Genomic DNA, 24,552 nt, shown 5'->3' with positions numbered 1-24,552 from the left:
GCCATATACAGTATCTTAGTTCAAATGAACACATAATAAAAACTCGCAGGATCACATTAGAACAATTTTTTTTTCAACATCTGCCACCTGAGCATACTGCACATATGCTTTTCAGTGTTTTCCTTTGTGAGCTGTTTGGTTTGTCGTACACTTTCTTTAGATTAGAAAGTAGTGCAGAATTTGTTTGCTCATGCCCAAGGGCTGCCGAATAGGATTACAAAGTGATGTGAGAAAATATATGCATGAGAATGAAAACACAAATAATACCTATATCTATGTAGACACATAAAACAGAGCAGAAGCAACATGTTTTTGTTTATTTATTTATTTATTTATTTATTGATTTATTTTTTTACCTCTGGGGTTTTTTAAAGGCAACCCACCCTCCTACAGTTGCAGAAGACCTGAAATGGTGAAAATGCATTTCCTCAATTCATTTGTATGTATTTTTGAGCATCTGAGTGATTATTTGTATTTTCTGTTCCATACTTTTAAGCTGTTCCATGCTTTTGAGAATTTCTATTATCTAACAGTGCTAGGTGGGTGCTGCTAATAACCTTGAATATAGCATAATTGCTGCTATATATTACAGTGTAGCATAATGGTTAGCAAACTCGGCTTGCAATACTAAGGGTGTGGGTACAATTCCCAGCTTAGAAATTGTACCCATGAGCGAGGCACTTAACCTGAATTGCTTCAGTAAATATCCAGCAATTTAAGTGGATTTTATGTTTAAAAAGAATGTAATTAGCTAATTTCTCATGGTTCCAGGTGACTGCAATGGACCCACTGGCTCTGGAGCATCACCGATTCATCACTAAAATGTAACTGAAGTGGAGAATGTTTTAAAAAAAAGTCTGCTTAACTAAAAATGTAGTACCGTCTATACGTACATTTTATTGCTACAAATTAAAATGAAATGAAAACGATGGCAAATAATAAATCAATACGTTAAGATTATATCCAGTTAAGGTAAAAAGCCTCTATAATTTACGGACAAAAATGATAGCATTTGGCGTAAGAGGGTTTTTTCAGGTGGCCTTATGTGGACGTGTTGACTCAGCATCTCCCATCAGGCATGACACTGACATTTCAACACTGACATCTCAATTATGTCCTCGAGCTGATCTGATTGGCTGTAATGAAACCAATCCCCCACCACACCCACTGGAATGTATTCCTCTTAAAGCAACCTATTTTAAAACAGCGCTGCAGGTGCAGGACTCTCCATTGACACTGAAGAGTCACCCCCCATGAATGACCACTAGAGTTTGTCAATTGTACCTCTGCAGTGAAAATAGGGGCAGGGATGTTGTTGAGATTCTTAATAATATATTTAGGACAAATAAGGAATAAAAAGCTATTATTCCAAAAGACTGGTGGATCGGCATTCTTGTGCTTTCTGCACAGTAGGCGAATTACCTGGCATGTGCAACTCCAGATTAGGCAGGTTGACCTGATTACATGTTAACCATTACTTACCTCCTCCAATCAGAGCAGCAAAAAGCAAACCTGTGAATTCTCAATGAAAGCATTTGCTTATGAAGAAATAGTGTGCTAAAAGAAAAGCTATACGTTGTGTAACCTGCCTTAAAAAAGTTACACATTCATCTTGTAAAGGAAAACCGTGGAACAGAACGGCAAGTTCACCCCTAATAAAGGCTAATGGTAGCATGCCTTTGATTTTACAGAAGATAGCAAGCCCCCTATATTCCAGTCAGGAATAGCCGCAGAGGCCATATGGTGCAGCCCCGTACAGCGTCAGTGCTGAGCTATGTACCGCGGCCCCAGTTAAACATTAGCTCTCGGATTGATTAGCGCTTATAAAGCCCTTCTCAATGCGCCGCGATGCCCTGCCCAGAGCAGATCAGCAGAGCCGAGTCAGGGGGGGCAGGCTGCGTGCCCCTGCTTCTCCAGCGCCGTGCCGAGTTTAAAGTGCACGCAGGAGACCCGGCGCGAAGTCCGCCACAAAGAAACGCTCGCCTCGCGGTCTGGCCAGCCTCCAGGGCTCATTATTACAGAACTAAGTTGCATACCGACGACAACGAAACCTTTTCTTTTTTTTTTCTTTTTTTTTTTTCAAGTAAGCCTTGCGCTGGTCCGCTTCCAGGTAACGCTCGACCACAAAAAAAAAAAAAAAAAAGCAGACCAAAAAACCAGACGAAAAAAGGCTGGGGTGGGGGGGGGGGGGGAACCCCGGGGGGAGAGATGCGGGCGGGGACGGTGTCGGCGGAACAGATCTGCGGGGTTTAATTCGCTGCCTTGTCACGGCCGAAGAGGGTCTGTGTCCCGAGTCATCGCTTTAAAAATAGCTTTATTGTGGTGGATCATGTTTTGGTAGGAGGGATCGTTTTGCCCCCCTCTCTCTCTCTCTCTCCGGACAGGACGGCCTCGTGGGGGCGGCGGACGAGCTCGCGAGGGGGCGGGCGAGCCAGAGCCCCCGTTTAGCTCGCTCTCGCTGCGGTCTCTCCGGCTCGGCAACAGCCAACCAAGCGCGTGCGTCTGTTCTCTCCGGTCCAGATGACACCTGGGATGCGGTCGGGCCACCACGAGTGACATGAGCGAAGCCCTGGAAGACGTGCGCGCCTCTCGGAGCCTGCCGGAGAAAGGGGCCGTTTTTCGGGGCGCCAGGGGAGACGGGAGCACCTGCTCCGGCCCGGCCATCGCCCCCCTGAGCTCGTCGCTGCCTCTCCCGAACAGGACGGCCCTCCTCAAGGCAAATAGGTAAACCCCCCGCCCCCTACCCTCTCTCGTTCCCTGTCTTTCTCTTCCCTCGCGACGCTGCCACGGGACGGGGTGACGCTTCGCCCGATCGGCTTTCGTCCGATAATGCGGAGCGCGTTCGGTTTTTTTGTGGCCGCTTGCGTGTGCTCGCGTGCGACTCGTCGCGAAGCCCCACGCGTGTGAGCGAGCGCGGCAGCGTGTCTGTATCGCTCTTTGTTGTATGGCTGCTCGCAGGTTGATCTTTAAAGGTTGTCATGGTGAGTTCTGTCAATACGCTGTCCTGCGCGAGAATAGTGGTGCCTTTGTGTTCCCTGCAACAGGCAATGCAGGTTCTGTTGAAATATCGTGGCAGACTTTGTACCTGTAAACATGAATGGCAAGCTCTTGGCTGTCAAAGAGTACATTTTACCCAATTTTGGCCATGGAGAGAAAGAACTGGATGAAAGTCAAGCACCTGTTTCTTTCCGGGACGTAATTAGTAACTTAGTAACTGCAGTATTTACAGTGAAACAAAAGTCAATGTGGTGAGTGCAAGGCCGTCTCACATACTCCGTAGAAAATCTTGATTTTACACCTTTATGTTGTACGGGAAAAAATCCCTCAGCTTTCCTAAAGCCCTGACATGCCTCCACCCACACATGCAGGGCTTTTTTTCAGCCGGATTTGGTCGTGTCCGAGTTACACAAATGTGCGTGAAGGGCGTGTTCTGTATTGCTCACTAGAGCTTCCCACTCTTGATCATGTCTGGTCAGGTAAACGTGTAGAGTAAGAAAGTTTTCCATACGGTATGGGGGTCGCCCTGCCATCATGAAAATGGCCACATAGGTATGGCAGTGTAATGTGGCTGATTATAAGACGGGTTTCTTCGGTCCTGGATGCTGATTGGCTGAGACGGCATTCTACAGTGATTGGACATTCAATGCACTAACAGTTAATCAGACAGCCTGTTTGTAAACAGTGTCACTACGTGCACAAACAGTTACTTACAAATAACATTGTAAAAATGATATTGTCATCAATTCATTGTTGTAGCAGTTTTATAAAAGCAATACAGCAATATTGCTGGCACTTTGCTTCGCATGGTGCCTAACAGTACCCCTGTAGCCGTGACTGTATTCACGATACAGCACGGCCCCGAGTGCCGTATTGCTTTTATTAAACTGTGCCGTATTGCTTAAATGTCTGTGGAGTGTCTGCTGGCCGATAATTGGTCAGCAAATGGCTGTGGTGAGGAAGCTGATGGCATGACTGGAACTGGCTGCAGTATGCTGGGTTCTGTTATAATATAATTAAATATAATAATATAATAATAAATATAATTATAATATAATATAATATAATTAAATATAATAATAATAATAAGAAGAAGAAGAAGAAGAAGAAGAAGAAGAAGAAGAAATAAGAAAAGGACGTAGAAGAGGAAAAACAATCAATTATACACTTTCATGTGTGTTTGTGTGGGTGTGTCAATGCATGTGTGTGTGTCTGTGTGTGTATGTGTATGTGTATGGGTATTGGTTGGGTGGTCGGGTGTGGAAAAGTGGACTAGGGGTGTTCAGCCAGATGGGGCAGTCTATGTAGGCCAGTGTCTTTGTTCTGCCATTTAATTTAACTTTAGCCTTTTTCATGCTTGTCAGAGTTGGCAGTTAATTTTATATTTCTTTTTGAGCTCTAAGAGTGTTCAAGAGCATAGTCATTGTCAACAGAAATGTATTGGTTGTGGTTTGGTCATAATAATTCTTGTAAATACAGTATATACATAATAATATTGTATAATAATATTGATAGTTCATATTGTATCAGAATTCATCATAATGTTCTCTCCACAGTTGCCATTTTGTATATAAAATTTTAAAGAAAATTTTCTGTTGTTTCTATCCATAGTATAGTGCTTATGCGGTAGCTAGCAACAACTATTGCTTACAATGATGGCTTAGGGTGTAGGCCTGGCATGGGATTTAGTTCTGGAATCTTAAGTGAGTGTCGCACAGAAGATCTGGGAACTGTGAATAACATAACTATGCAAAGTCTGTGTAAACACAATTTTTATGTTGTTCATATGAAGGTTTTTGGTTATTGGTATAATATGAATTTTACTCCCTCTTACTTGATTATTAGCTACGCTAATGTGTTATGTCATGGTTTGTTGAAAAAAAAAAAAAAATAATGCAATCCACACTCTTTAGGCATCAACAAACCAGATTCTCTAAACACCGGTTTCACAGGCTTTCAAGTTAAAGGCTCCTGTCGTATATACTGATTTTTCATTTGGGTTTTCTTAATGACTGTGTTTTTTTAAATTAAATGTTTGTGACAAACCAAAGTAAATTCAATTTCAGAGGAATTTTCAGGCTTACCTTATTTTTGTCAGTTCTGACCCTTGGCAACTTATAATAATAATAAAATATTATTGAAGAGTTACCTATGGTGGAGGAAACCCAGGGGATGTGTTTGGTTGGATGTACCGAATCCAGTGGCTTAATGGATCTTGCAAGGCCTACACAAAATCTACACAGAGTAATCTTTTTTTAAATGTCCCATAGGCTTTTATAGACAAGCCGACAGCCATACCATTGTTTACTCTTCTCAACTTCTGAAGCGTAGGGGGAGTGGTCTTGGTGGTACATGGATGGGAGAATTCCTGCGGGAGGTTTGTGCTGGAGGTACTGCTGGGCCAATAGGGGGCAGTCTTTTCTGTGGAACAAACGCAAATTCAACACCCCAGCAAGGTGATGCGGCCACCCTGCTGTAGAAGGTTCAATCTTCCGTAAGATCCCATGGCACTTTTCCTAAGAGTACGGGTGTTAACCATAGCATCCTGGACAAAAAGTGTTCTTTGTTTTTTACTTTTTTTCCATCTAAGTAATATTGTCAATGGTAATGTAATGAATTTGGTGGTACTAGCAATTATGATATTGATTGGCGGCGCTGACATGACCCTCTTTTTACACCACAGGAAAAGCAAAGAAGGGGAAGAGACTCTGGCATCCCATATTCCGAATCCTTTCCCAGAGCTTATTCCTCCCGACTCCTCAGTCATCTCGGAATGCTTATTACCATGGACCAAAAGCAGTGCTACTCAGGTAAGAACTCTTTACCTTCCAATCCCAAATTAATTTACTTCTAGTTCTCACCATCCTGAATGACTCTAATTTCACCTTATAGTGAAAGAAGCTGGGTAGATTTATCTATACACTCAAATAACCCGTGAAAATGACATTTGCAAAGGGCACACAATATAATTTCCTATATAACACAAAATTCCTAGCCTTGGTTCTGATGTAGCTTTCCCGTGCAAAGAGCTTAGTAAAGCAGAGGCTGCTGGGAAGTTTGTGTCAGAAAGGAATGAGATATCAGGTAATGGGAGATGCTGAATCGGGGAAAAGAACGATACATCAGCCTACAGAGTACAGCCTGACAGGCAGGTTGACAACTGCTACAGTGTTGTCAGTGTGTGGCCTTGCCTTCGCACATAGGTAGCATGGCAGCCTTGGAATGCTAGCACATTATAGTTAAGGAAGCGATCGTAAAAGATTGGCCTCCGGCGAACAACTGCTATGAAAAATATCACTGACATCGCCTCTTATGGACAGCAATGCTGCAAATATATATAAAATTGATATCACATTTTACTGGCTTTTCTTACAGGTTTGCTTATGATAGGTCACTTTGATAATGTGCAGCATGTGCACTCTCTTTAAGATGCCCCGGCTCCTTTATTGCTATTCTTTATGCTCCTGTGATATACATTCAATGTATCATGCCATGGTGGCCTTGTAAGTCACTAAATCAGTCTTTGCCAAATGGTATGAAAGAACCTGGGACCAGTAAGAACTGAGGGTGCACTTTAGATGCAGGAGGGGTTCTTACTTGAAGTTCATTTTCTTGTCTTGCACAGCAAGTCCATCAATGGCCATATATTAATAACAGTTAAGCTGGCAGGTTGTTAGTGAATTCTGTAAAGGTCTAAGATATCTTTCATTGCACATAAAAACTGAAATAATATTTTTAATAACTCCAAAAAGTGAGCTGAAATCTTGACTTCAAGACAGTCTACTGCTTGTCTTGTGTGATATTTGTAGCTCAGCCTCACAACCTGGTCAGATATTGGGCTTATGTGAGGGTGAAATCAGAAACATGTGCTAGCAGCAACAAACAATTTCATTTCTGTGTTGAAAATGGTTTCATAATTTGCAATTATGCATTGTTTTTTTAACCGTGAGTGTTAGTCTGATTGCGACAGTGTGTGTGGATTTTGACTGATTAAATACTGTTAACCAATAAATTGTATTATGTGTAAATTATATACAAATCCACGAGTCCACACAGAAAGGCCCAAGCCGAGATATATGTATACAAATGTGTTGCCAAAAAGGTAATATGCTTTAAATGTATGCTGCTGTGGACAAATAATATATAAATAAAACGCTGCAAAAAGTGGCAAAGCAACAGGATAGGGTTTTAAGTTGGAGTTTTAAAATGTTTGCTGGTCTTTGCTGGGGGTGCATCTGAAAACAAATGCCCTATTCAGAAATGCACAGATATGACATATACAGATTTTGTCTTCAGTTGGTCAGTATTATTTGGAACAGTTTTGACTTTTTCAAGTTGTGGAACTCCCATGTTACCACAGAAAATAACTTGTGATTCACACAAAAAACAGTCACTTTTTTAAAGTTGGAAAACTGCATGTTGCGTCCTCTAAAATGACCTAGTTCTGAAAGTGTGGTAATTAAAAATAAGATAGTTCTAATTACTTGGTTATAGTAAAACACATTTTATTACATTTTGCAGTGCATTGACAGAAGCAGTCTTAGCTGAGCTTAAAAAGGTCAATTTTATTATTACTTTTTAACTTACGAAGCAATGTTAAACTTAACATGAGAGCCTCTATAAAAATACCATTCCAGTAATTGATTCAAATTAAAATTTGTGTAATTTGAATTCACTTTAAATGTTGTGAACATTTCAGAGTTCTATACCTTCCCAGCTCCCAATGGATTTGTATCTGAGGTTCTAGTGTAGTCTAGTGGAGGGCTAAGGGGTGGGTCTACACACACACGCTCCCTCGTGCATGCACACACACACACACACACACACACACACGCACACCAGCCAGAGTGAGAGAGATACTCTGCTAATATGCCATCTTAGTTACACTGACACAGTTACACTGTCTTTGATTGCTACCAAAAATAAAATCAGAAGATGAAATAGTTGAGGTTGGTAGAGATTTGACAACTTGTGGTATTGTGGTTTTTTGATCACTTGTTTTGCTGAAAGTACTTTTTCCTTTCCGATCTTTCCCATTTTTCCAGTGTTCCCGCGCTATCTCTCCACCCTACTCGCATACACAGGGTGGTTTCAATTTAATGACCCAGCCAAAAAATGTGTGACGTGAATAGGCCAACAAGCCCATGGGGCGTGTTCATTAATTTGTTGTATTCCGTGGTGTCACACTGAACAAACTGCCGCAGTATTGTACGGATACAGAAACTCATTAGCAGGGTAATAAGCTTCTGTATCCATAGTGATGTCAGCAACAGCGTGTGCTGAATGAAATGTTAGCCAAACACGACACTAGATACACTGGCACTAAGAAAATAACTAAAAATACGTACTGTTGTTAATTGTGCTATTGTTAACTAGCTTCAACGTGTTTGACTCTGATTTCACATTTTACTCAAACAGCCTCAAGTTGCCTAATGCTACTTTACTGCTAGTTATGTTTTGCTACTGCTGCAGTATGCCATGACCTAGGTACTGTTGCCATATACTGTGTCTATTATTGGCAATAGTGTTGCTGTGTTTCATTATCATATTGATACCACAATGCCATATCTACTGTACACACATATAGCTACCTGTAGGCTACCATCGACATATTACTGCCATTAATAAATTATGTTGCCATTATATTAGATTATGTTTAAAGTGCATTTCTGTGTCTTGTGCCATAGGTTAACTGCACAAATGTATCCAGCTGAAGTCATGTAGGCTCCCATTCTCATTATATTTGATCATTAGGAATTTCACCCAAAGACTTGTAAGCCTGCAATACATGCAAGTGAAACTTGGTAGGACAGCATGGTATGCAATTTCAGAAATTAAATCTTTGTTCGTGCTTAAACTACCCCATGCCTACAATAAACGTTAGGCTATTTATAGGCTTGGGTGTGATGGCTGCTCAAGCATCAGAAGCATGTGTTTTGAAAAAAAGCACAACACAGAGACTTGATTAACAAACTGGTTAGGCTTTTGAAAACAATTAAATCTGTGCTTGCAGTAGAATGATGCGGATTGAGGTAATTGACCCAAACACTGTAGACAGTGTAACATGTGAAGTGACTTTAAACCCTACATTAAAACCATTTTATTTTTAACCGCTTATGTATCACCTCCTTTTTTAACACAAGCCTGAAAATGACATACCCAAAATAAAATGGTTACTATTCCTGAACTGTTCATTACAGTTGATTACAGGCATAATGTTGGTCTCTTCTGAAAGGTAGCCCTTGGGAGTTTTCCAAGAATTCCTCTAAACATTTAGAAAGTTTAGAAATATAAGAAAGTAACAGAATTCAAACCCAGTGGAAATGGGAGTTTTTTCCGCACCTAAAAGGTCATTTTGAAAAGATTATTATTATATTGAGTGGATACAGATGCTTTTGGCTGTGCCTGGTGGGTTCAGAAAAGCAATGGAGCCACAGCCACAACACTGGACAAATTCTGGTTCTGGACAAATTAAACCAAATTCTAGACAACCAGAAATTAGCATTCTGCATTGTTTTTTATCTGAGCTATGTCTAGGCGGGTTTCCAAAAAGGCCATCCAAAAGGACACTATTATGGCTGTTTAGAGATGTAAAACACTATATGTTATATGCTAGTGGAAGACGTGTGCTGACACCTTCCCTCTCCCCGGCCACCTCCCTCTCCTTGCTCTGCTCTTGCCACCTTTGGCAGCAGCAGGTCTGGGACACTGTAGAAAATAATTACATTAGCCATCTAGCTTACTAATCCATTGATTAAAGTTTTCAGAAAACACCCGACCCTCATCTACATGTCTAACACATCCCACAATTTCATATGCCACATTTATTATTAAAAATCACACCTACTCCTTATTTATAAGTGTACTGAATGATAAATATATTTTGAGAATGTGTTTAGATGCTCACCGATATAAAATGGGGTCATGTCCTTCGTTAAACATGCCCTCTGTTGTGAAGTCAAGACTGTTTTTACTGATTTTTTTCCAAGACCTCCAAATTTTGAGTCTTGTTTAGACTTAAAAAATTTTTTTCCATAAAACAACAAACTTTTTAGGCATAAAGCCTCAATAACTTTTCTTGCCAGTGTGTAATGTTTTCAACAGTTTGTTTAAGCAGGACAAACAATGCATGTCCTTTCATCTAAGCCTAACAAAGTATATACTGTTAGAAACATTGGCAATAGATTGACTAAAATGCTTTTCACTTGTCACTATAATAGCTTGCCATTGGCTGGATGTGTACTGAGCAGAACTTACACTGTCCAGGTCGAGTTGTTGCAGGCGCCCATTGGCTATACTGAGGGCCAGTACTGGTCAGAGAAGCCTGTAGGTGGGCTCATCTTGTTCCAGAGAGTCTATACAAACCAGGGATAAACTTTCGGCATGCATGTAACGATGAAATGGACAACAATGATAATTCCCCCGGGGAATTGCTAAGTATACAATTGACATTCTATTGCTCTTTCTCTGAGTTATGTTTTTGTGACTGAACATTACTGTGGATTTTGTTTGCTAGATCTTTGATCCATAACTTCTGGCTTTCAATTAACATGTGTTAATGTTTTACTTATGGAAAATTCAAATAAAATGATGTTCCCCCTAAATGCAAACAGTTAATGCACAGATCTTGCTCCCTGCTTTTGAGCATCTCTCTTCTATTTTTCTGTTAACTGTTTAGAACTGCCTGACCATCTCTTCTATATATTATATTATAGGCATTTAGCAAACACTCTTATCCAGAGCAACTTACAGAACTTTTTACATAGCATTTGCATTGTATCCATTTATACATCTGGATATATACTGTCTGAAGTAATGCAGGTTAAGTACCTTGCTCAAGGGTGCAACAGCAGTGTCCAACCCGAAAATCGAACGTGTGGCATTTAGGTTACAAGACCCGCTCCTTACCCATTATAAAGCACTGCCATCTCTTGTAGTTCACGTTGTTTTCATGTGGCCCATCTATTCTACCCCTGCAGCACACATCAGTATCTTAGAGCCTGTTGTGTCCTCAGCTGTTTTTAAAATACAGGATTTGTTGGACTACATGAAGCATGGGAGCTTACTTGCCCTGAGAAGGCCTCATGCAGTGCACATTTGCCTCAAGGACCTAAAGAGGGCTCCTAATTTCAATAAAAAAACACAAAAGTCTATTCCTCCAATAAAAAAGTTCCCTATTTACATGAAATTTGGCATACAGCCTCTGTAGCCCAAGTGCCATGAAAATTATACACAGACATTTTAATTTTGATTTTGAAAAATAGTTTATTGATGAGTAAGGTAGCTTGCTTGTGGTCATGTCTTTAAACAAATACGCACATGAATCCCAAACAGTTTGATGAAAAGCCATGAAACTGGACATGTTGGTAGCCTCGTCCTCATCATGAAACCAACCCTAAAGAATTAGCCTGATCAAAATACATGGTGGTGTTATGGAGCTCCAGAAAAATAATTAAATCACCTGTCCTTTGTAGAGATTTCTGAGATTTCAATTTGTTTCAGTGGCCAACCCCCTCATCAGAAATATGCACACACACATTATGGGCTGCCGCCATCTTGATTTCGGCCACCATTTTGGATTATATTTCCTGATCTGTTACTTTTCTGAGTTATTGCTTAACTATGTATAAAAAGGACTGTAATTCCTACATGGATTACCCAATATGGACGTAAATACCCTCAGATTAAAGCTGAACAGGCTGTACTTTAACCTCATTTTCATTGTTTAATTTCTAATTTAGTGTGCAAGAGTATAAACCCAAAACAATAATAATTGTGTCACTGTCCAAATACTTACGGGTTGCACTGTGTATATAGTCAAATTCAAAAATATTGGGATAGTTGTGTCAAATTGTTCTTGTTGCTGTTATTGTTGTTGTTTAATTTGAAAACAATAATCAGTATTTTCAAATTAAAAAATGACTTTGAGGCAGAATTCACAATGTTAGCATTTATTTATTTTTATTATTATTTTTTTTTTTTAACAGACATTGAGCTATATTATAACAATGGCATTCAATGAGTCAAGTCAGCATAAGTGTTGGAACAAATAAGCTGTTTCAAATTTCCCAGGTATACCATACTAATTATTTATAAATGGAAAGCTGTGAGTGTCAGGGCATGGGTTATATCCTTTGGAAGTGTTTGTAGCATCTACTTTATAAGCTAAAAGATACAAGACAAGAAAACTGCAGACGAGGGCCATAGAACTGAGCATGACAACCAGTTTGGCTACAGAGACTACATTTCCAGATGTAAACTTCTCATCAGCACCAAGAACAGAAAGGCAACATTTAAAAAAAATACAAAGATGAGCCTGACGAGGATAGGGTGGAGTAAGAGAGAGACTGTTCTGGACCCTGGACATGCGACTTAAACTGTCATGCACGCTGGAGGCAGTGTGATAATTTGGACCTGTTTGGCTGCATCTGGAACCACTTCACTTGTCTTCATTGATGATGTAATTAGTGACTGCATTAACACAATGACAGCTGAAGTGAGAAGAAACGTATCATCCACCAATATTCAGAAAATACCACCAAAATCATTGGGCAGATGTTTTTCATGCAACAAGACAATGACCCAGAACATATACATGTATATGGCATAACTGTGTTTTGTAGACTTTTGCCTTTTGCACACTTTGTGTGAGATAACTATGACTTCTCTGCATAACCTGTGGCTGTGCCATTTTTGAAGTGGGAGCCCATGCCCTATACATTATCTGCAGTGTTTGGCTACAGTGAAACTGCACGAAAGGGTGCATTACAAACAGTATACTTGCAGGGCCCCCATCTGTTGAGTAAGGCTGTGGCTCTCTCCCTGGGACGCCTGTTTCACCGTGGGTGCTAATTACCATCCCTGTCTGTGGGTGTTGGGTCACCTCAGGTTCCTGCCTTGGGTTAAAACCAACCATAATCATACTAGTGGAGTTCTGCTTTCTTACAGTTTTTAATGAGTCACATTCAGCAGGTCTTTGACACTCTCCATGGGCTCGCTTTGGTACCTGCAATCACAGCGTTTAGAATTGTGAGTGATTTGCCAAAAGGAAGCAATCAGTTCTTTGCTTGTTCTCTCACACCTAGCCTGATCAGATGCCTTTTCTCTGTGTGATTATCCATTAAAAGTGGAGTGTCTTTTTCCTTTATTCGATATGGGTAGTCACAAATGAGTTCTTGTTACCTGACTCCCTCCATACTTGACCCCGGCTTCACTCTCAAAAACCACAGAGTGATTGTAATTCGCTAATGCCTCCCCCGCATTGTTAAAAATCTGGGGATTAGCACGGGTTGGGCATTGTATTTTGACGGTCCCGTATGAAATCCTTAAGTTTCCCAGTGAAGAAGCGGACTGACATCTTGGTGACCTCGGGTTCTGAACAGGGTGGCTTCTTGTTAGCCAGTCTCAATGCTCCCCTTATATAATTCACTGACGGGGGCTGACAGCCTTTCACCTGCTTTCACCCGGGCCATTTGAGCTGCCGCATTGAGCGGACAAAGAGAATACGTAAGACCGGCCAGCTGTTTGTGTGCCACGATCCCACAATCCGGGGGTTAAGACCCATCCCTGGAGCACGTGGGAACTGTGTGACATCATCACCCTTCCCCCAGCTCCTGTGCTCTCAGAGGGAATGGCACTCCTGTATGCTGTGGTCCATCACCATGCATTTTCCCTTTTGGAACTCCAGGCCAGGAAAGCTGTTCTGTGACAGTCCAGTCTAATAACAGATCACGCCAAGTTCTGTATTTTTTCAGTAGACGGGTGTCTATTTTACCTTGCCATTTCTCTAGCTGCCTTTAAACTGTGCAGCCCTGGAGAGGTACTTATCAACAGGAACCACTTCCTGTTTGTCTAAGGACTCGTGCATTTGACTGACAGGCAGAAAGAGCCACCTATGGAAAGTTTGCTAATTTATACGCTGTGTTTATGTTCCTCCACGATGAATGACAATGTTGAATTTCAGCAAAGGAACAGCTCTCAATGTGGAAAACGAATCCTTTATTAAATGAAGATAAAAATGAAATGTTATAGCCATCTCAGAGGCTTTTATGAGAGTAATGTTTGAGATCTGAGAATGTTAAACTGACACTTGAAGTAAAGTTGTAAAATGAGCTATTTTCCATTGCATGGTCCATAAGATTCATATTTCTGGAGTGGCAGAGTGCTCTGTGGTTGCTTAGTAATTCCAAGATTATAGCTCATTAATCTAAAAAAACATGTTACTTTTAGAGACTGCATGACATGGATTCAATCGTGTGAATCTTGTAATGTAAAGTGAAGCTGAATTTACGATGCTTGGCGGCTCTGTTCTTAATGGAGATGGCTGAAACTGAATCAGCTGTTCATGTCAATTCTTTGCCAGCTGATCTGAGACACAGCTTACTCATGTGTAAATCAGATGATTGTCAGATATAATCTTAAATGTTTTCTTTGCTAAAATTTTGCCAGGATTGTTTGTTTGACGTAAAAGCAGAAAGTTGATAGTTCTTTAAAATCTGTGAACGTGGCCACTACTTCTCGAGTGGTTCTTGGTTGGATGTTCGGTTTCAGGCTGAGCAGATCATTTTATTAAGAGTGGTGGCTCATAAATTCCTGTTTCGATGGTCATAATTGTTGCTGCTTGGTCATAACTACATTGACCAAAAAAATGTATCAGGTTTATCATGTGACTGATTTCTGCCTATTAGCTTTCATCATCTCGTAAAGACACTGGGGGTGTAAACCTTAGGGTTTACCACGAAAAGATACGATTTTGACTCATGTGGCAATGGTTTGATATTTGACAAAATTACAAGTTTTGCTAAGTTTGGAAACAAACTATTTATGATCCAGCTAACACAGTCCTGTTACCACGTACACATACTGCCAAAATGAGGTTGCATAAACGTATTGACGTCACAGGAGAAAAAAAAACAGCACTAGCGTGAGTAATGATGAGGTCAATTCGGAACTGTAAACAGTGGTGCTGGCAGTGTTCCTAGAAAGCAAACTGCTGTAAGTTCATGGACATTTAAATAAATATTTTGCTATGATTCATTGTGATATGGATCCATTTTTGTATGTTGTATCCATTGGACCCAATCGTTGGCCTTTGATACATTTATCATTAATCCCCCTAAAGACACCGTTAAAATACTTCAGCATTTTTAATATTTTTAATAATATTTTGTTCTCATCACATTTATATAATATTTTGATATGTCTTCTTGTATCTCTGATAACCCTGGGAAACATTTTTTTTTTTTCAGAAGCTAACAAAAGCTAACTACAAACTTATTCAATAACTGTGCTTACATTTTGTGCCCTACTTTTCATTCACAATTTTGTATATAACTATACATACAGTTTAACAAAAATAATAATATTGTCTGATGTGCTTTAATAACAGAGATATTGGAGCGGGGCTGGGGTTTATGCCTGACTCATGAGTTCTGAATAACACCTTAAAGTCCTGAAGAAAGCTATGTGTTACCACGATTGAATTAAAATTAAAGTCATTGCTAATGCAAAGTCGAGGAATCTTTTAGTGTGTGGAGCCTCACCTTTTCTTAGAATTTTACAGCGATGATGCATTTAATGTGGGGAGGTGACGGCCCTGTTCACGTTGCCGGTTTCTCATACGCGCTCTGCTCACGTATAGCGGGTAAACAGAATGCTGACAAAGAGTTGCCGAGTGATCCACATCAGTAAACTTGGCTTTGTTTAGCGCGAGCTTCGAGGCTGCCTTCAGTCGTGAGAAAGCAGTTGTCTCCACGCTCCCCCCCTCCCCTCGCCTCCCCTCCCCTCCCCTCCCCACCCCTCCCCTCGCCCGTGCATTTGCCGTGTCACGGCACATTAGCATGACAAAAGTCGCAGAGCCATGACTGACACGGACCTCGGCACGCAAGCAGTTACGGGCTTTTGTTCCGCGACACACAGTGGCTTTTGAAAAGCCCTGACACTTGTTGACTTTGTCAATAAGAAAACGTGACGCTCGTGTCCCCCTTTCAAGAAGCAGAAATGAATTTGTTTGTATGCAATCTGAATTTCTCCAGTTCACGCTAGATGAATTACAAATTCCAAAGGGTATGCTTTCTGCTCTCCTGCATTATTCCCTATGTGACTGATCCATCAGGATTTACCTATGCAGTATGCATTTTCATTTGCTATATTAGTAAGAGTCATATGTTTGTACTACTTAGGAAATTAGAGCATTTGCCAATAATTATGTCTTATATAGTTTCCATATAATGTATGTTCACAGTTGTTCATATTTCAGCTTATTGATAATGTCTTTTTGTTGTGCCATTGCCTTCCCTCTGCAGGGACCAGCTGAATACAGTGTTGTGCATAGACTGTATCTGGTTTTAATTGGATACTGTATGCGGCCTGAAATGCTTTAATGCAGATTGGTATTGAAACGTCCTCCCTTCACGCTGGGATTGACTGTGTTCGCGACCTCTGTGACAGTGCGCACTGAGAGATGTGCCTGTGCGAGTAAAGCATGAATAAAAGATTCCCTTTAATGCAAATGTCTCAGTGTGTGCTTTTTGTGCAGCGTCACCCTTCGGTCCTCTCTCTCCGGAGTCATCTTTGAACTTTCGCTGCATCATCCAAATATGAGCGATCGCTCTCTGCAGGAGGGTTAATCGCTCCCCCGTCAAAATGTTTCCCTGGAAAAATGTCTAGTCACAACCCAAATGTTCCCAAAGGATGATTTTGAACCATGAGTTTGTGAGGCCTTTGTGAGGGGGGGGGGGGGGGGGGGGGGGGGTTGGGCCTGGAGTGGGATTTTTTTTTCAGAGAGCACTTAACCCTTCTGCACCAGGGCCTTCTTTATATTTAGACCGTGCAACTAAGTCTGAAGAGCGCAATTTGGACGAAGGCTATTTTTTCTCCTCCTTGTTATAGCTTTTCTTTTTCTGAAGGAGGAGGGGCTTCTTCTCCTCCTTCAGAAGCCATAATTCAATGTATTTTTTAATGTTTATGTAGAGCACAAAATAAGCCTCTCCGGATTTATGTTCCAGTACTTCATATTATGTAAGGATTACGTTTCATATTATGTAAGGATGTTTTATTTCCTGTCTGAAACCATAATGCTAAAGTTGCTCTTTCTGATATGCTGAAAAGTCAGAGTGCAAGTGTGTTTTTAACAGTGTGTCAACTGAGTTGTTTAATGGAATGCAACTTTAGATCTCTAGTGGTGTAATTAAAAGGATTCTTACTATGTCCACATGAAAAATAAAACTTAGTCACGTATCTCAAAATACTAAAAGATCCATTGGGTGTGTTTTCCTCTCATACAAAACTGCTTTCAAAAAAAAAAATTTAGATAAAAAATAAATTCGTGAAAAAAGAAATTGAACGAATCCAGCAAATCGTGGCTGTTTTTAACGCTAGCCGGAACATGTCGTGCGGTGAGCGCGACGTGAAAGCTCTCGTTTTTCGGATCGGCTGAGCTGCGGTCCCAGGCGAATGCGAGCGGGCTCGTCGGACGGGTCGATAGCGGGCAGGGTTCTCCCCCGTTCTGGGCGGGACCTCCTCACGGGCTCGTACGCGACGGCCATGTGAAACAGAACGCCGGTGCACTTTGGAGCGCGACCTCGGCGAGGGAGCTCCCTCCCGTCCCGCCGAGCACGGGTCACCCGCCCCTTTTCGTCTTTCCAGCAGCGGGATGGTTCAGCTGCTCCCTGCCCTTTTCTCCCTCCGCTCCTCTCGTAGCGTGCCCGTGGCTCGGTGTTGTTCTATGGGACACCGCAGCATGGACCAGCACTTTCAGCCTCCCCGTGTGTGCCCAGTTATAGTTAAACATCCAACCTGCCGCCGCAACATCCTCCATAAAATTCCGTAGGATTGTTAATGAAGTGTTAATCCAACTCCATCAAAGTTCATACGATTCTAGTAGGAATAAAACATGCACTGTAAAATGCTATCAGTGAGAGAAGTTGTCCTATTTTATGATGTGCAATGTTAATGAACACAATTTTATTGAAATAAAAAAAAAATAGCCTTAATAGATTAAATTGCTTATTGTTTTTGCCCCGCCTCCCATTTTAAACAATCCTCGGAATGATCACCTATGTCATATTTTGTGATGTGATTAATTGCGTCACTGAGATCCTGTCAAATTAGCTATAACTAGCCCGTTTTCTATGAAAGAATTAGTCTATATCGCTACAACTTGATATTCACAAGAAAGTTATTGCGATAATGCTAATGGAAAATGTGTTAATTAGACATATATGGGTTTGAAATTTTGGGGGTGCCCTATGGCGGCAGGTTTGGGGCTGCCCCAGCACAGTCTCACTGATACATGCTGTACTGACTCAACATCCTAGCTCCCTTGATAAAACGTGTGGTGAATTAGACGTCCCCCCCAAGGCACACCTGACCAGTCAGGGCTGGTGTTGTCAGGATTCAGACCAAACACTTAGGGTGCATCACGGCACAACAAACATGTGTTTGCTGAAGACACCACTTGGCAACTCCTGGCAAGTAGTTCTGAACAGTAGGAAAGTGAAAAACTAATCTGTGCTTTTTAAAAAAAATGTCATCCTCAGGATAAGCACCTTGGTGTCAAGCTCCTGCTTGGTTCAGTAGATAACTTTTGTGACTGGATGGATCTGTCTTTAAGGCTGTCTGTTACATGCATGATGCATCTACTGACAATAAACATGGTAGCTATTTTCCATGTTCTTATCTTTCCAAATTGGGAAATATAACACTTTTAATCCATTGTAATCCACTGTGGTTAAAGTTTGGTCGTCTTGAAAATAGATTTGTGTTTCCCTAATAGCTTAGGCTGCTGCCATACAAAGCTGCTGCAATTGTGTCAAGTAAATTTGGTGTCCGATAACATGAGATCCTTTGATAAGATAGAGAGAGAACTGGAACACGCCCAAGTCAATAAATTCTGATGCACAATAAAAGCGTAATTATAATGCAGGCGCTGTACAGGTTGTGCTGTACACAGTTTGATTTTGCAATTGTGCTCTGCTATTGAGCGGACCACACTGCTTGTTCAGCACTGTTGGCTTATTAGTGTTTTTGTGACCATCAGTAAGTTGTTGTGGGGTTGTACGTGATTTGTGGGGTGTGCTCTTTTGAACAGATACTGTAGACTTTCATCTGTGTCTCGTTTTGAGTTTGAGTTCACTCTGAGCTGACTTCCTCTGACAAACAGAGCTCTATGAATAAGTCAAACATTATTTCTTTACCCAATAGAAATATTATAAAGAGCAGTAGTGTGAAGTACTGCATACTGTGTGTGTATAAACACCTTTTTTATTAAATAAGTTTTGTTAATGGCAAGCAGAGTTTATTTTTTGTTTGTTTGTTTTTTTGGAAAGGACTGAACTGACATGGAGTGTAAAGGGAGGAAAGCAGGACAAACTTCTCCCAAACAGGAGTTCAGCCTGGCCTTTTGCTTCACTGGGAGTGGCTGGGAGTCGAGAGCTGTCTGTACCATAGCACTCTGAAATTCACCTATTACATGAGTCAGATTTGATTGTTTAACTGTGCTTACTGAATGTGTCCACAAACATTTCGGCATTCATCATTTTTTTCTTATCAGAATTTGTTCTTCGGTAACATCAAAATATGTGCTTATTTGGAAACATGCATAAAGGTACATGCATAAGACCTTTCGATTTACAATGTTTTATCATTAAAAGTCATTTTAAGCAGTTACAGACCTCATATTAACCGGAATATTTATCAATGCTATTTTTATATTATGATATATTAAATAAACTATTGGTTAGAACTATCTAAATAACCTTTAAATTTCCCTAGTTTTTATTTAAATAGCAGTTTAGTGTTACTTGAAGTGTAGGTTTGCTAGTTTTAGTTTTCCATGTGTATTATTATTTATTTTTGTTTATGATAATGTTTTTTTTTCATTTAGTTTTCGTCTTATTTTTAGTTTACAATAATAACCTTGTCGGTAACACAAATAATTAATTTTGTTATTGATAAAAGTGATTGATGATGATTATTAATGATGAAATATGAAGACCCACATGTGTGCAGCTAGACCCAACATTTACCAATGATGTATTTGTTGCTTTTGGATTACTTGGCTAATCGTGTCTTTGAGAGAGAGCCTGTCTTTAGAGCCCACTCATATGAACCACAGGTACATTTGGGACAAGCGATGAATGGCTGATGTTTCCAGACAACCCTGAAGGTGACTTGCCTATTATTTTGCGATTGCTATTTCCTTATCCAAATCAACATGAAAAGATATGCATATTCAATTTGCGAACAATTGCCATTCATCCTCTGATACATCCGGGATATGCACAAAATTGAAGGTCTGCGCATGTTTCATGATTCCTGCATTGTTTTTTCATAGGGACTTTTAATAAGAACAAATGTAAGAAGAATTTAAGAAAGATTTTGTGAATGAGACCCATTGTGTATGTCTGTGTTTTGCGGGGTGTGTGGGATTTATGATATGGTAACTGCCATTCATTTAAATAGTTTTAGGTAAAGTGTCCTCTTAAAATATGTTTTACTGTCCTTAAGGCCCCTTGCTGTTTTTCACACAATATGCGTACCCCACCATGATTTTCAGTGACGTTTTTTATGATCACACATTGTTCATCAATGAGCATGTACATTTTCCTCACAGGAAACAATGCTTCTACTCTTCATTAATAACACCGTTTAATGGAATTCAAAGAAAATCCACAGCAACTAACCGAATACTAAAACGAAACAAACCAAACCAATGTCATTTGAAACTAAGAAAATAAAGTACATATCAACTGAATGTCTGTTTGATTTCAAATGAAAGAAACAAAAACATATTATTATTATTATTATTATTATTATTATTATTATTATTATTAGTGGTGGTAAACATTTAAGCTGACTGTCCCAAATCCCTAATACTCTGCCAAACCAAGAAAATTCACCTGACCAAAGCAAACCAAAAGAAAATGCATCAATGGGAAAGCCAAATGATCTGCGTGTCTGGGGCCTCCTTCTGTTATGAGAGCAGCGGAGACTTCCTTATCAATCTGGCACCGTTCATTCAAATAAATTTGCACACACTCAGATAACCGGCAGCGTCTTCTTGTCTGTGCTCCCGCATGGAGATGTGGTCCCATTCCAGATAAGTGCTGAGTCTGGTGGGAGGCGGGGGGGAATTTGTGTTTTTTGGCCTTTGGCTGTTCTCATGAATGCAGCATTAAACGGCATCATGGGAGTTTCCGGGAATCCTCTCGTTCCGCGCCGCGTATCTCAGTGCGGCGAAAACCTTCTCACGGGCTCCCGACACTTTCGCTGAGCACGAGTCCGAACGTCGTTATGTTTGGATTTCCCTTTTAGATCAACATATGGCACGTTGGCAATTATCATTAGGGTAATATTTATTTTATTTAATTAAGTTAATTTTTAGTTATTTATTATCTAGAGTGACATGCACTTTATCAATTTAGACAGCTGAATATTTTACTAAACGACAGGTTAAACATATTTGCTCTAGGACGGTGCTCCACATGAGATTTGAACATGCAGCCTCTGAGCCCTTATCTGCTATTCCACACTGTCACAGAGTTATGATGTCATTATTGTCAATATGGTGATCCTTAAGGTCACCAAGAACGTTCACCAAAATTTGGTCTTTCCCTTAAAAATGACATTGCATTGCTTACCATGCATACAGTGTGCAAGTGTTGCGTGAATTGAAGGTAATAAAAGTAATGACCTTATTCTGAAATGAAAAACTTTTTTTAACTTTTTTGGCCATGCTGGATGCAGTAAGGAAATGTAGTCAAGTGAGCGAAGCTGATTCGTAAAAAACGCTGGTTTCACCCGACCAGGTGCTTTGCAGGAGAGCCGGCGCAGACGACATGTTCCGTAAGCGACTGGTGGGGCCGCGGGAGCAGATGGAGTTGCGAAAGGTGGTGGGAGGTGTAGCGCACCTCCGAGAGAGGCCAGGGCCCATCTGCGCCGGGGTGGCGGGAATGAGAGATCGGCGTGACTCATTAGGAGCGAGTGGGCCGCGCGATCCGCGCGGTGACGAGCGGATGCTTTCCTCCGTGGAGCGTGTGCAGCACTTTCTTCCTCCTGTCAATACGCTTGTGTAGAAACCCACTTTTCTCCATTCCATGTATAAACCTTACTTTATTGCAGCGTGCAATGTGGTGTGCTCAGGTTTCGCACCAGATGCGTTTGCATACCAGCGCGTCTAATTCTAATGCATGTCTACGTGTGGACTATTTTCATGTGGGAGACAAAGTTTGAGATCAAGTTGAAGTAGAAACTGCTGTAGATTTATTGGGACCTGCATTGAACTGGAAATGCCTCATAGGTTAGCGGCGGCAAAATTATGAAAGCACCGTGCTTATCTTTAAACTTGCTTTATAACAGTGCCGAGGTTGGAAATCCGCTGCAGTAAAAGGCGATTACTGCTGCTGCCACCCCCTTTCTCATTTCTGAAGGACTCTCCTTATAATTTTCGCCCAAGGTGTCTTGAGCCCCACAGAGGAGTGTTGTGCATTAGTGGCTCAGAATGAAGTTCTTTTCTCTGAAGTGCACGAAACACAATCCATTAAGTGAGAGGCTCCGCAGCTTTTTAATCTGGTGGACCACTAAAATGAGCAGCTGGTCAGTGAAGACCCCACGTCAGTAGAATTTAACATTTAACACTTTCATTCAATACCCGCTACAGGCTAGAGTCCAGTGGACACACATACCAACATGGTGCTAAATGTCTAACTGATGCTGTCAGTGCATCATGAACTATATACAGTAAGACGGGTGTAACTATTTCATACCACATAAATGATGTATCTGTTTAGTACCGCCTTTAACAAGTCTTTTTTTCAAGTCTCTAATCATTTTATCAATTTTGTAAATCTTTAATGTCAATGGATTACATGGACTTTTACAAAGGATGAGTCAGGAAAATTTATTTCAAGTATGAAATACACCAGTTCTATAAAATTTAATTAAATGTGATTAAAACTAATTATTATTTTCAACATTTTACTGGGAATATTTTCTTATTCTGAGTTTTGGAATTCCTGTATTGAATCACAGGGTTTCTGCAATATCTGCATTTGTAAAGGTTTGAGAGACCTGTGTTCACAGCCGCAGTTGCCGGGTAATGGTTTGGTTGAGGATCATGGGAATTTTTCAGAGCTGGCCCGACTCTCTCCTCATCGTCCTTTGTGTGGCTCGGCCGCTAAGCAGACGTGGGCAGCGAGGGAGCGGGGTGCTGGTGTGGGAAAAAGTTAGCGCGGAGCTATTTTGAACTTTGCGATTCAATCCCAGCTCCTTCCCCACCCCCAAGCCCCAGCCCCTGCCGCTGCTCCACCCCTCCCCCTACCTCCTGTTGCTCCCCAGCGAGCGTTGCCTCCTTACAATGACCTCAAATGGCCATTATATTTACAGGCCACTTCAAGCACATCTTTTTTTGTTGCTGCTCGGTGGGAGCGATATTAAATTGGATCAGTTCTGTCCTGTTGCTGTTTATTACCTTGAAGGCTGTGACTTTTGCCTCTCAGTTGTAACTTTTCATCTTATGCCGTTAACTCTGCATTACATATCTATATTGATAAAAATGGCGCAGGAACAGCAAGAGGAAAAAATGTGCCGCATTTTAAACACCTAACGAAACAAGACCTCCCTCTATTATGAAATGGAATAGTAAAAATAGTGTAAAATTCGGTGTACTGACAAAGTGCTTTGTCTTTTCACTTGAATAACAATTTGAGCCATAATTGAGTTATGGTACATGCTAAACTGGACAAAAAAAAATTTATGTTACTGTTTTTATTGCACATTATATGCTGTCGATTTTAGCCTCCAGAGAAATCACTGTTCTGTAAAAAATTAGAATAGTTCATGGCTGCTACAGTTTCAGTCACTAACCTCTTGTTAATCAGGCCCTGTATTTAGTGAACACTTGCTGGTTGCAATATACTCTAAACAAGGTTTGCAGTTTTTATTCATGATTTTATTGTGTTATTTTAAAGCATTTTGGACGAATCTCTTTGTGGAAAGTATGGTTGATTTGGCTGGATTACAGTAGCTGCTCTAGTCTCTGAAAACACATAAAATAATATCCTGCAATGCCTATGTTTTGTGAAAGGTCTCAGTGATAGAGCAAACTGCTAACAAAAGCAAGCGGAATAGTCAACACTTCAATGTCCATCTATCAACGTTTGCATGGAGATTTAGGCCCTGATTCAATCTCACCACTGTTTGCTTTGTTTTCAGATTTGACTAACTAATTCAGGGAAGCAGCATGCTCATATATTCTCACACAACATAAAGACTTCTGTGGCTCCTGGAATTAATGAAAATATGCACGTAAAAAAGTAACACTCGTTGAAGGATAAGGGCTGAGCACATTTTGTTTAGATTGAGCCTTTGTCCTCCAATTTATTACTGAATTAATGCCCGCTCAACCAAGCTTCTGTGTTTGGAAGAGTTATTTTATGGAGGGTTTTTATTAGAACGATGAACTGGCTTACTGCTCTATAGAGAATCATTCTGCGTTTCCAAGGACAAAGGAGGAGTTTGGGATCTGTGGAATGATTCTCCCTTCTTCGTGTTCGG

The sequence above is a fragment of the Anguilla rostrata genome, chromosome 3 (assembly GCF_018555375.3).
Source record: "Anguilla rostrata isolate EN2019 chromosome 3, ASM1855537v3, whole genome shotgun sequence".
NCBI classification, from domain to species: domain Eukaryota; kingdom Metazoa; phylum Chordata; class Actinopteri; order Anguilliformes; family Anguillidae; genus Anguilla; species Anguilla rostrata.
This window is presented reverse-complemented; position numbering follows the sequence as displayed.